Raw genomic sequence first — 12,963 nt, 5'->3', positions numbered from 1 at the left:
GGTGGTTTGGTAAATGTCATCCTAGAAGGATTTATCTCACTTGCTCTTTCAGTCACTGATGTGTGTGTGGAAGAATCCTTCCTAAGACAGGAATGTAGTTTCCTAATTTAACTTCAAGAGTGGGTTTCCTGTGAATGTCCCTGACCAGTGTAGAAGGCTGTCTTCATTAGTGAAAGCCTATCCTCTCTGACTGTTCATGGGGCTCTCAAGGCAAGAATGCTGAAGTGGTTTGCCATTCCATTCTTCCTTTGCAGGAGGAGAAGGGGATGACAGATGATGAGATGGTTGAATGACATCACCCACTCAATGGACATGAGTTTAAGCAAACTCTGGGAGATAGTGAAGGACAGGAAAGCCTGGCATGTTGCAGTCCATGGGATTGCAGAGAGTCAGACACAGCTGAGTGACTGAACAACAAATCCTCTCTAACACTGTGGCAGGTTTCACATCAGAAACTTTTGTACGTCTGTGGTTAAAAGTGTTTCCTGAATGTCCCCTCTGTACCTGGCTCTTGGACCTTTGCTAATTTCGCTGCTTCGAGCCCTGCTTCCTCCTTTAGGTGACGGTGGAGCTGAAGTGTGCTCAGATACAGAGTTCAGGCTGAATGCCTGGGGGACAAGTCTCATGGGAAGAGGAGCCCTGTCCAAGTGCCCTCATTTCATGGCACTGGTTTACAGGAGGCAGAACTGCAGTCGAGGCAAGCCCACCCAGGAAAAGAGGGGCTCTTTTCTTCTTTCAGGGACAGGACACTTAGCACTTCCACTGGCAGCACTGCCTTTTGGGGGGAAGGGTTCCTTGGATGGTCCCAGGGTTTTCTGGAACCATCTCCCCATCCTAAGCCCAAAGAAGAAATCTCCTGAGGTTTGTGGCGGTCACTGGGCCTTTTAAAAGGTGATTTACCCGAGGGCCTTTAATCTAGAAACAAGGATTCCATTTGGAAAAGTCAGGCACTAAGGTGGAGAGAGAGAGAGAGAGGTTTTTTTTAAAAGGCTTTTTTTCTTTTGAACAATCAAAAAGAAAACATAAGAGAAAAGTATGTTCTTTTCCAGGCTGTGGGAGCTACCCTTCCTCTCTCTCTACCTCCCTCCACCCCAGCCTGACCCAGCCCTGGCTACTGGCTGGGACCCAATCCCTCTGAGGCCTGGCTCTTCCTACCAAAAAAAGCAAGATAAGCCTTAACCCACATAGCCTCAGGCCCACTCACCAGGCTGGGGCACAGGGCCTGAAGCCAGGGAAAGCTAAGGAGAGCAGAAGGAACAGGGTGTTTGATTCCAGGAGAGGTGAGCCTGGTTTCAAAGCTCTCCAAGCTCTGTTCTCAAGAGTGAAGAGGTGCCTCCTGGTTACAAGGGGGTAGAAAGGAAATCAATGAGAGCAGCCAAGGGGAAAACTGCAAGAGGGGAAGCTGGACTGAGCCAGGAAGTAAATGCAGAGATTAGGATGTGCCTTCAACCCCAGCCTCCTAGGTCAGAGCCCAGTTTGCTCCAAGGAAGCACTGCTGTGTCTTGTCTGCTGGCCAGACAATCATTTGTTCAGGGGACCTGCTCTGAGGTCCCATGTTTCCTCTGTCCTCCCTTTTCAGCCAATGCTTTCTACACCCCTTCCCTTCCCTCCCACCAGGAGGTCCATCCATGGACAAAAAGCCTGTCATTGAGAACAGATATAAATAAATAAACAAACAAGTCAATAAATAAATACCCCTCTCCTCTCAAAGCAGCAAACTGTGGACCTTCCTCTTATTCATTTTTAGACCCTACTTGCTCAAATTGGCTGGAGTTTCTATTCCTGGGCATCTTTTTTTTCCCTTCTATGAATCTAAGCGGTAGCTACTTCATTGTGGGCATTTTTTAATGTAAGTTTTCCCCCAAAGGCACAAGCAGATGGCAGGCAGGCAGGTGCATATACACACACACACACATACACACAGAGTACCTCTGGAGCTTCCCCTCCCTCAGTCATTCCCCCTGTGGGCTGAAAAAGGGCGAGGCTCAGAAATCATTTCTCTGTGGCCTACCTTCTGATTCCGGCAGGTCTGAGGATCAGGCGGCAACTGGGAGCTGGGTGGCTGGAGCTGGGCTGCTTCTGTGAATCAGCAAAGAAGTCCCTGAGACAGGAATGCCGACAGCTGCTGTATGCACACTCTCCCTCCGTCTCTTCCACCTCCCTGTCCTCCTTCCCCTGCCCCTCCTCCCCTCTCTCGGAGCCGCTCTGTGTTGCTATGCAATCATATCATTGGCAGTAATAGCATCTATCCGACCTCAGGCAAAGATACCCTTGACCAGGCAGATGCAGGAAGAGCAAGGACAGTTTTGTGAAACTACCAGAGCCTTGGCGGTTCTGAGATTTCAGTTTATTAGAAGCTGAAGAGGAAAGCGGAAGAGGCTGAGAGGCAGAGGGGGAGAGGCTTCCACTGGGGAGGAGGAGACAAAAGAGGCTGGGAGATCAATACAAGCTGCTGAGCCAGGAGCCTGGGCCCCAACTTCCACAGATCGAGCTCAGAGCCAAAGCCAACTTCAGAGCCAGCAGCTGGCATGATCCCTCAGTAGCCAGTCCAGGATTCAGTTTCTGTGTTGGAGGTTGAAACACTCAGCTCTAGAATCGTCACTGGTACCCAAGGTAGAGTCTTGGGCCCAGGGCAGTCTGCCAGTCACCCGTTAAGTTCCATCCTCACCTCCTCTTAGATCTAAAGGTGGAGAAATCCTTGACCATAAGGAGAGCAAAATGCACCCTGAATGATTTGAGAAAACACAGTTCCTTCATGCCTCCACTCAGCCACTACCCCAGTCACTCTCCTTCCTTCTATCCATACTAGGCTTTACTCTTTTAGCTGTTACCTCTGTTTAAGAGAAGAGGGTATGAATGCCAAACACACTGCCAGACATGGGAGAAACAACTGAAGAGATGGAGACAATCATGTCCCTTTTTAGGGTGCCCAGAGCACAATACATTAACTCAATAAAGATTTACCGAATGAGTAAATGGGGTGGATGGATGGATCAATGGCAGTCAGAAAGCCCCCACCCCAATCCTCTTACACAAACACACTTATACTTAAAGACCCCGTAGCTCCAGGCCAGGGCAAGGAATAAGAGAAGCATTCTTCTCTCCTCTCTCCATTTCTGAGAACAGGGTGTGTATGACAGGGAGAAGCAGATTGGTTTGGGGGTGGGTTGCTTAATTTCACTCATTTGCCTCTAAGAACTTTATAAGCTCTGATGGCACTGCAGTTTAGAAGAGAATACACTTCCTGGCTCAAAGGACTTGGCACTAGTGTTGACAAAGTTTCTACAAAGACTGAGAATTAATACCATTATTATGACCGTTAGAGAAAATTCTCAGATAGGAAATAACTAGCACGTGTGTGTGTTTTCTTTTGAGATAAAATGTCAAAAACTTAAGCTGCTGGTTTCAGTGAAAGATTATCCACAAGGCCTGATCTCCTTTTTAAAACAAACAAACAAACAAAATGGGAACCAACTGCTCCCTCCAGCAAACAAGGCTTTCAGAGCTGAGTGAGTGATCCCTCCTCAGCAGCAGCCAGGCCCCCATGCCAGCGCAGAAAAGGCCTTTGATTTCTGAAGGGTTTTTGGAAGCACATCCCAGCTTCTCAACCTACACACCCCTGACAGAGCATTTCTGAGCTCCCCAGCCTTGCCCTGCCTGGCCCCAGTCTTAGCCCTACCAGCATGCAGGGTTTTTCAGCACCATCCTGACCCAGGGCCCCAGGAGCCCTTTACACCTGACTTGGAATGACTTGGGGATAGGGGGAGTTGGCTAGAAGAAAGATTAGAGAAACACTCTGAGATACTGTTTGGGTTGGCACAGCGCAGAACACACACCAATCACACGCAACCTAACTTCAATCTCACCCCTGGCACCAGTAGGCTGGTGGGTCAATCCAAAGCCGAGCTTAAATCTAGAAGGAGGAAGGAGAATGAACCAGATGGGATACTTACTTGTTCCCCACCTTGACTGCACTTGGAACTGCCCAAATCACCGTAAGCACTCAGAATCCTTCTTCATTTTTCTATCTCTAGAAGACATTCAGGCAGCAGATACAAAAAGACAGTACCAGCCTCCAGGAAAATAAACCCACAGAGTTTCTTTTGAGGGATACAACAAAATCTTTCCCCAAATCTCCTTCCCACTGACCCAATCATCGTGGAATCATTGTTCCTTTACTTCAGGCACTCAGACCTCCTGTGAAAAATGAGGATATTACCATGAGACAAAAGACATTAAGGTATTATCAGTGACCAACAATTAAGATTTAATTATTAGATTATAATAATGGCTAACATTATTGAGAATTTACTTCAGGCCAGGCACTGTTCAAAGTGCTTTGCATACGTTATTAGCTCATTTCATCCACACAGTAGATTAAAAATAGCTTCTATTATTTGCCCCACTTTATAGATAAAGCTCTATAACATGGTGAGGTTACATGACTTGCCCAAGGTCACACAGCCATGCATTATGGAGCTAAGACTTACACTAGATCTCTCTGGGCAATGCCCGAATTTTTAACCATGATGCTATACTGCCTGCATCTATGTTCTAGTGGCCTGATCAGATGTCAAGCCTAGGGGTAGGTCATTGAGACAACTGTGACTAGGACAGAAGTCCCCAGAGAGTTTTTCTAATCTTTTGTGCCTTTTTCAAGCAATTTTCTCTACTCAAAATGTCTACCTTCCCTTTAGAGGTCAGAAACACAAGGGACCTCAGACATAAGACTTCCCTCTGTGTGAAGTTCCAAGTGAGCAGACTCCACACAAAATTTTGATTCAAACTATGAATGGAGTATGAAAGGGAAAAGACGAGTGACCTTGAGATGAGGTGGATTGCTCCAGTTTGCTATAGTTCCCACACGGCCCACTGTACTCTAGTCATTTTTATTTCCTGTTTAGTTCCTGTGGCTTTTCAGTGGGTGCCATCTCATAAGCTACCCAAGGTGTACTCTTTACTGTGGTTGGTCTTTTGGGGGTATTTGGAGGAGGATTGTTTGATTTTTGTTTCCTGGAGGGTGTTGAGATAGTCTCTATAGTTGCGTTTCAGGAGAGGTAACATCTTTGCTTGAACACTGCAATTCGAGAGAAAATTTCACTCTGACATTTAAATCCCATGCATGCTCATTTGCTCAGTCATGTCCAACTCTTTGTGAACCCATGGGCTGTAGCCTGCCAGGCTCCTATGGGATTTCCAAGGCAAGAATACTGGAGTGGGTTGCCATACACTTCTCCAGGGCATCTTCCTGACCCACGGATCGAACCTGAGTCTCCTGCATTGCAGGTGGATGCTTTACCCCTGAGCCACCGGGGAAGCCCATTTAAATCCCAGGGACACTCATTTTCACCCAGGCAACATTTGGACAAACCAAAGCAAGCACATAGGCTAGCTTCAACTATTTTTCTGAGGAGGGCAAAGAAAGATCAAAGGACATCAGGCCACAAGCTTTGATTGTAGCTCCACCCTGGTAACCTGTAGGAGGATGTTTGAGACCCATCCTAGTATCACCGAGCAGGACTTTGCTCAGTGGACAAGGATAGGTGGGGCATTTCAGGCAGAGATAAAACATGTGCAAAGTTACAAAGCTGACATAGCACTGCTTGCTAAGGGATTGTAAGTACTAGAGCACTAAGCTAGGATGGGGTTACTTGTGGGAAACAGCAGGGAGTGGCAGGAGATGAAGCTTTGCAAGCACACATGAAGGCACTAGGGTCATTTGTGTTTTTGTTGTTTTTTCAAGTAGTGAAGTGGCATGGTCAGATTTATGTTTTAGAAGTATTAATATCATTCTAATGGCTTCCATGGAAAAAACAAGTTTTTACATTGAAAAGTGAAAGTGAAGTCGCTCAGTCGTGTCCGACTCTTTGCGACCCCATGGACTGTAGCCTACCAGGCTCCTCCATCCATGGGATTCTCCAGGCAAGAATACTGGAGTGGGTTGCCAGTTCCTTCTCCTTTTACATTGAAGTATAGCTGATTTACAATATTAGTTTCATGTGTACAACATGGCAACTCAATTTCTTTTATAGATTATACTCCATTTAGAGTTATTACAAAATAATGGCTATATTTCCCTGTGCTGTAAAATATATCCTTGTTGCTTATTTATTATATATGTAGTGGGTTGTGTCTCCTAATCCTCTACCCCTATCTCACTACTCCTACTTCCTCACTGATAAATACTAGTTTCTTCTTTATAGTTGTGAATCTATATCTGATTTGCTATATTCACTAGTTTATTGTATATTTTAGATTCGACATATAAGTGACATCATACAGTACTTGCCTTTCTCCATCTGACCTATTTTACTTAGTACAATACCCTCCAGGTCAATCCATGTCGCTGCAAATGGCAAAAATATCATTCTTTTTATGACTGAGTAATATTCCATTGTATATACCACACCTTCTTTATCCATTCATCTGTTCATAAGCACTTAGGTTGCTTCCATATCTTGCTTAAATACTGCTGCTATGAACATAAGGGTGTATGTTCTAATTAGTGTCTTTTTTTTTTCTTTTGGTTATATACATAGGAGTGGACTGCTGGATCATATTGTAGTTCTAGTTTTAGGCTTTTGAGGACCCTCCATGCTGTTCTCCATAGTGGTTGCATCAATTTAGAATCCCACCAACAATGTATTAGGATTCCCTTTTCTCCATATCCTTGCCAACATTTGTGAAGAACAATTATTGAGTGCTTGCTGCACACTAGATCTGTGCTAGAACTCAGGAGCACAGAGAAAATTTGGAAACTACCTTCAGGTTGCTCACAGCCTAATGGGTGAGACAACTAATTAAACAGAAATACAGCCGACTGCAATGAAGGGTGAATTGGAGGGGAGGAAGGCTGGAAGCTTGAATACTTGGTAGGAGGCAGTTGTAGTACTCATCTGATGAGGACCTGAAAACAGAGCAGTTGGTCGTGAGGATGGAACAGTGCCCCCATCCCTAATGGATCTTCCTTATATTATCCTTTCCTTTTATCATTTCTTCCTAGCTTTACTACTTGCCGAGTTGCTAAAAGAGAAATAAACTGTGAATATGGTAGGTGGGGGAGAGGTGGTGTAGGTCACTCCCATTGTCATTCCACAACCTTATTATTGGCCCCCAGCCATGTTTACCAAAAGTACTACTTTTTTGGGGGGGTGGGGGAAAATAAAATTAATTTATTTAAAAATAAGACAGTTTTTAAAAAATAAAAAGTTATACATAATAAAAATGAAATAATATAGAAAGAAAAACACTAGAATAATATGAAAAGGAAAAAAGGAAAATTATATAGAGTGGTAGTAAGAAGAATGTCCTCATGATTCCTGTGTTTTCCACCCCACACACTGTGCTCCAGTCAATCTGCTTACTCAGAAAGTTCTCTAGTATTTCTAGGAAGGTCTCTGGACCTGTGTGGGCAGAGTAGGGTCAGCACAGTCTCAGACCTGGCCTTATTCCAGTCTGTACTTGCTCCCAAAGACCATAGTTGCCCCTAAAATCCACAGCCTCAGGCTAATTGTGAGGATTTAGTCTGCTACACCTGAAGCTGCAGGAGCTAATTCCCTTTCTATTCTTCAGTCACATAGCCCCTGGTGTTCAGCTTTGGTTTTGGGCTAACCTTTGCTGGTAGGCCACTCTCCAGTGTCTGTTCCTCACCTAGGCAAGACGGGGCAAAGACCAAGGCTTATTAGGGCCACTTTTTCAATTGGGCTGGGGAGAAGGTAGTATATGGCATCACTCATTGTGATGCATCAATGAGTGTCTGCAGCAGTAGAACCTGCGGTATGTTGTTACAGTCTGAGATGTCACGTGTGCTCTCCCAGAGGAGTTGGCCTTGGGTCATGGGTCCCTAGGAAAAGCCAAGCTGCTCAAGCTCTGAGCAAGGTGTGGGCAGTAACCTGTGCCTGCTCACCATTGGGTGGCAGATGTTACCTGGGGTTGGGACCCCAGCGGCAGTGTTTTGTCTGCTGTCAGGCACTTCCCCTAGCTTTGGCAGTAGCTAGTGGCTTGTTTTCTCAAAAGTACTACTTGAAATTGTTTCTACTCTTCTCCAACACCCAGCCCAAGCTCACCTACCTCAGCAAATAACTGCCATTTTTGTTTGGCTGAGTGGTAAAAGATATCCCTGTAAAAGTCCTCTCTACTTCAGAATTTCATCCCATCTTCTTCCCCTTCCACCATCCCCTGACAAAGGATCTCCCTTCACGTTTTCCTCACCAAGGTCAATACCTCTGCTCATGGCCTCACACAGTTCTCTCCCTATCTTCTCTAGGAATTTCATGAATTTTTGTTTTTCTCTGGTTTTCATCTTCAGTCTTTTCCTTGCTTCTGACACTTTCCCCTGCTATCCAAAACCATGTGAGGAGAAGGAAGATTGCTGACTCCTGTGGGCTAGGAAATGGGAATAATGTTTCCCCATTAGAGAAAGCCCTCCAATTTACTCTACAGGAAACCACTGCACACACAACCAGGTCAAGACTGTCTTATCAACAAGGTAGAGAAAGTTTGGAGGAAGAAACATCATCAGGGCAATGAATTACTAGGTTTCAGGTAAGGCTGTGAAGTAAAAAAGTCTCACTAAGAAAATGCAGAGGAGGGCTTCCCTGGTGGCCCAGTGGTAAAGAATCTGCCTGCCAGTGCAGGAGACACAGGTTTGATCCCTGATCTGGGAAGATCCCACATGCCACAGGGCAACTAAGTCCATGTGTCACAACTACTGAGACAGTGCTCTAGAGTTGAGCTGCAACTAGAGAAAGCTCACATACAGGAACAAACACCCAGTGCAGACAAAAATAAATGAGTAAATAAATAAATCTTAAAAAATAAAATGCAGAGGATAATAATAATAATAAACCTTTTTACCAAAGGGGAAAGGGAAGAGAGATAAACTGGGAATTTGGGATGTTAAGATACACACTACTATATAGAGAGTAGATAACCAATAAGGACCTAGTGTATAGCACAGGGAACTACATTCAATATCCTGTAATAACCTACAATGGAAAAGAATCTGCAAAAGAATGTGTATATATATATACATATATATATATATATATATAAAACCAAACTACTTTTCTGTATACCTGAAACATTATAAATCAACTATACTTCAATAAAAATTTTAAAATAAAGAATTTGCAGAGTGTTTTTTTGCCACATTATTTTATTTACCTAGCAGAAATTGCTTCCAATGAATGGGAATTTCATGCAGCAAAATTGAAAGGGTTAAGTAGAGAGACAGAGGTGAAATGCCTCAGAAGAAGTTGGGATTGTGAGAATGAGTCAGACAGTAGGAGGGAGGAAGTTTCACCAAGTGTGTATGACATAGACAAGGGAGCAGAAAATTGGGTGCTATGTTGGAGGAACATGTTTGAAATGTAGGGACACACAGCTGAAAAGACTGGGTTTTGTCACTGAAGTTGGTAAGGAATAAGGTGAAACCACAACAGAGAATGATTGAAGAATCAGTGTTGTCCCAGTCAATAGTCTGAGCACCCTCTGCTCTTTCTGCTGAACATCTCAAAATGTAGAATTCATCTTACACACTTGGCTACCTCCCACCCTCTTCTGCTGCTTTTCAAGCTTCTGCTACACCAGACCCAGCAGCTGGGATGTTATATAACCAAATTTTATGTTCTATTTATGTTCTTAAATGTATTCCATTTAGACCAAAACCATTCAAGCTACAGTAAAGGTGGTATAGTGGAAAGAACACAGAATTAGGGGTCAGAAGACAAATGTTCTAGTCACAATTTTGCTACCAAATTGCTGTTAACATTTTTGAACCTTGGGTTTTTTCCCCTTCACCAGAGAGAGGATAATATCTGCTCTGTTCAGTTGATTAGGTTGAGAATCAAACAGAATAATGGATATAAGTATATACTGAATATACTGAAATTATAAAATGCTGCTCAAATGTAAGAGATTGTTATTTCCATTGCTTCAAGGTCCTGGTGGTTCTCCTATCTGCAAAAGACATAAAGACTCGGAGCAGATTATAGCAGCTAAAGAAGCAGAACCAGGAATGTAATTAGCTCCCTGCCCTGTCTCCATAATAGATCAGATACTACATGCTTTAAGTAGACATACCAACAAGGCACATCAGATTATTCATTATCCTTCACATTATCAACATTCTCATCCTCTTTCCAGCTGAGAAGGCTAGATATACATACACACACACACTAACAACCTTCACATATGCAATTCTAGGCTAGGATATACAACACAATGGTAGCTCAGATGGTAAAGAATCTGCCTGCCTGCAATATGGGAGACCTGGGTTCAATCCCCGGGTCTGGAAGATCTCCTAGAGGAGGAAACGACAAATCACTCCAGTATTCTGCCTGGAGAATCCCATTGACAGAGGGGCCAGGAAGGCTATAGTCCATGGGGTCGCAAATAGTCAGACATGACTGAGCACTAAGCACTCACTCAAAGTGAGACTCTGTCAGTGTTAAAAGAATGCCTCACACAGTGTTTTCTGGCCAATAACCAAACAACTCACAGCTACTGCATGGGCCCCTCCTTAGATTTGATCTTAAATGCAGTCTTATAAGGGTGAATTAAGTTGGTGGATATCTACTTGATATGACTTGAGGAAGACTGAAATGCTATCACTAATCAAAATGATTTCCCATGCTGGCCCTGCCATGAGACCTGCAATTCCCTACTAATCTCTTTTTTCAGGTTAAGGCATCTGTCAAAATGTAAGTGCTATCTTCAGTCATGATACATTATAATCAGTAGTTTATCACTTTCATTCTGATCACCAAACAGGTATGGAATACAGGGCAAATTTTATCAAAGAGGAAGGCAGAGAGGAAGCTTCAGTGTGATATATGATGGACAGCTAGAGTCCAGCGAGTGCAGATGAAGACACTTAGAATCCTCAAGCACCAAAGAGGTAACGTTACAAACCCTATAGGCCGTGCTGTGCTAAGTTGCTCCAGTTGGGTCCAACTCTTTAAGACCCTATGGACTGTAGTCCGCCAGGCTCCTGTGTCCATGGGATTCTCAGGCAAGAATACTGGAGTGGGTTGCCTTGTCCTCCTCCAGGGGATCTTCCCACCCCAGGGATTGAACCCACGTCTCTTATGTCTCCTTCATTGGCAGGTGGGTTCTTTACCACTAGCGTCACCTGGGAAGCCCCAAAAATCCTATATGCCAATATATAATTCAAGATAAAAATAATATTAACCTATAAAGCAGGCATAAGATGGTTCAACAAAATCTGCTTTTTCCCATAATTTATACTGCAATTCTTTTCTATTGCCATACAGTTTACACTTTAAAAGTATACACTTCAGTGGTGTTTAGTATATTCAAAGTTGTGCAACCACCACTATGATCAATGATAGAATATTTTCATCACCCTACCCCCTACAAAAAAACCTTATCAGTCACTCTCTATTTCCCTCATCCCCTCCTAGCTCTAGGCAACCACTAATCTACTTTCAGTCTATGTAGATTTTCCTATTCAGGACATTTTACATAAATGGAATCATATAATGTGTGATCTTTTGTGTCTGGCTTCTTTCACTCAGCATAATGATATCAAGATTCCTTCTTGTTGCAGCATGTATCAGCACTTCACTCCTTTTATGGCTGAATAATAGTCCCTTTTATAGATATAACACATTTTGTTTAGCCATTCATCAATTGATAGACATTTGGGTTGCCTCCACTTTTAGGCTATTATTGAGTATTGCTGCTATGAACATATGTGTACAAGTTTTTTATGCACATATGTTCTAAATTCTTTTAAGTATATATCTAGGAATAGAATTGCTGGGTTATATAGTAACTCTATATTTCACTTTTGAGGGACTACCAGACTCTTTATCAAAGTGGTTATACCATCTGATATTCCCGCCACACCAATACTTGTTATCATCTTTTTGATTATAGCTATCCTAGAGAGTGGGCTTCCCTAGTGGCTCAGTGGTAAAGAATCTGCCTGCAATGCAGGAGATCCGGGTTTGATCCCTGGGTTGGGAAGGTCCCCTGGAGGACAGCATGGCAACCGACTCTAATACTCCTGCCTAGAGAATCCTATGGACAGAGGAGTCTGGCAGGCTGCAGTCCATATGGTTGCACAGAGTCAGACATGACTGAAGCAACTAAGCAGCAGCAGCAACATCCTACAGAGTATGAAGCTACATTTCATTGTGTCAATCCTTTTTTGAAATATCAAATATCCAATTCTTAAAAAAAAACTTTAGTGCTTCTATTTAGCTGGTTTCCTAAGCATATGCTTGATCTGCCCATTTTTACAGCACCCAGGACTGAGATCAACTAGAATTGATTTTGTTTCTGTGGCTGGAGGGCACATAAGTGAGGGCCTGCCAGGTAAAACATTTCCAACACCAAACTAAGACACAAAGATGACTAAGCCACACTTCCTGTTTAATAGAGGAGTCAAACTCCTACTCAACCAACTACAAAACAAAGCAGAATGAGGGAAGTGCTATAATAAGGCAATGGGAGCACAGAGGGGTATCAGAATAAACCAGATGCAGTTCTCTCAAAATACAATGCTAAGCAACCCCAAACATCACCAGAGAAACCTAACTCTCCACTCCTAACCAGTCATAGTGTGAATCCAGAGTCTTCTTGGAAACAGTTACAAAGGAAGGGAACAAGGCTCTTAGAGATATACTGTACTGGGCCTGAGAGGTATGTTTGTCATTTTCTTATTTCAATTACTAATCATACTTATTGCCCACTGGCTGGCTCTTTCAGACTTGCCCTCATTATTTTCAGTCTTACATCAATTTGTAGGACTGACTGAAGAATGCCTGTAAAGTGCTTTGTAATTCTAAAGTGTGTTATAAATGATAATTTCCCATTGCAACCTTCTCAGCAACAACAAACAAACCCTATTCCAGCAGTTCATTGCCCTCTCCCCAATCTACCATTTTACCTGAATTGTTCCCATTATACCTCTTTGCATCAGTACACCCTAAC

At 43.4% G+C, this 12,963-nt stretch overlaps 1 protein-coding gene across 3 annotated transcripts in view; it reads right to left on the bottom strand.

Moving 5' to 3' along the window:
- The window catches only part of DRP2 (dystrophin related protein 2), a 49,800-nt gene extending 45,603 nt beyond the window's left edge, over positions 1–4,197 (bottom strand). The window contains exons 1-2 of one of the 3 annotated variants that reach the window (XM_043896802.1): positions 3,954–4,197; positions 2,012–2,079 (exon numbers count right to left, since the gene is read on the bottom strand). The gene's annotated coding sequence lies outside the window, so the exon portion shown is untranslated. Of the gene's footprint in view, positions 1–2,011; positions 2,080–2,254; positions 2,399–3,953 lie in introns of those variants that run through there. The other 2 variants (XM_043896801.1, XM_043896803.1) reach the window with 2 other exon arrangements.
- Between the last annotated feature and the right edge of the window lie 8,766 nt (positions 4,198–12,963).

This window comes from Cervus elaphus, chromosome X, assembly GCF_910594005.1.
Source record: "Cervus elaphus chromosome X, mCerEla1.1, whole genome shotgun sequence".
NCBI lineage: Eukaryota > Metazoa > Chordata > Mammalia > Artiodactyla > Cervidae > Cervus > Cervus elaphus.
Note: the sequence above shows the minus strand (reverse complement) of the source record. Positions and strands in the feature narration are given on the sequence as shown.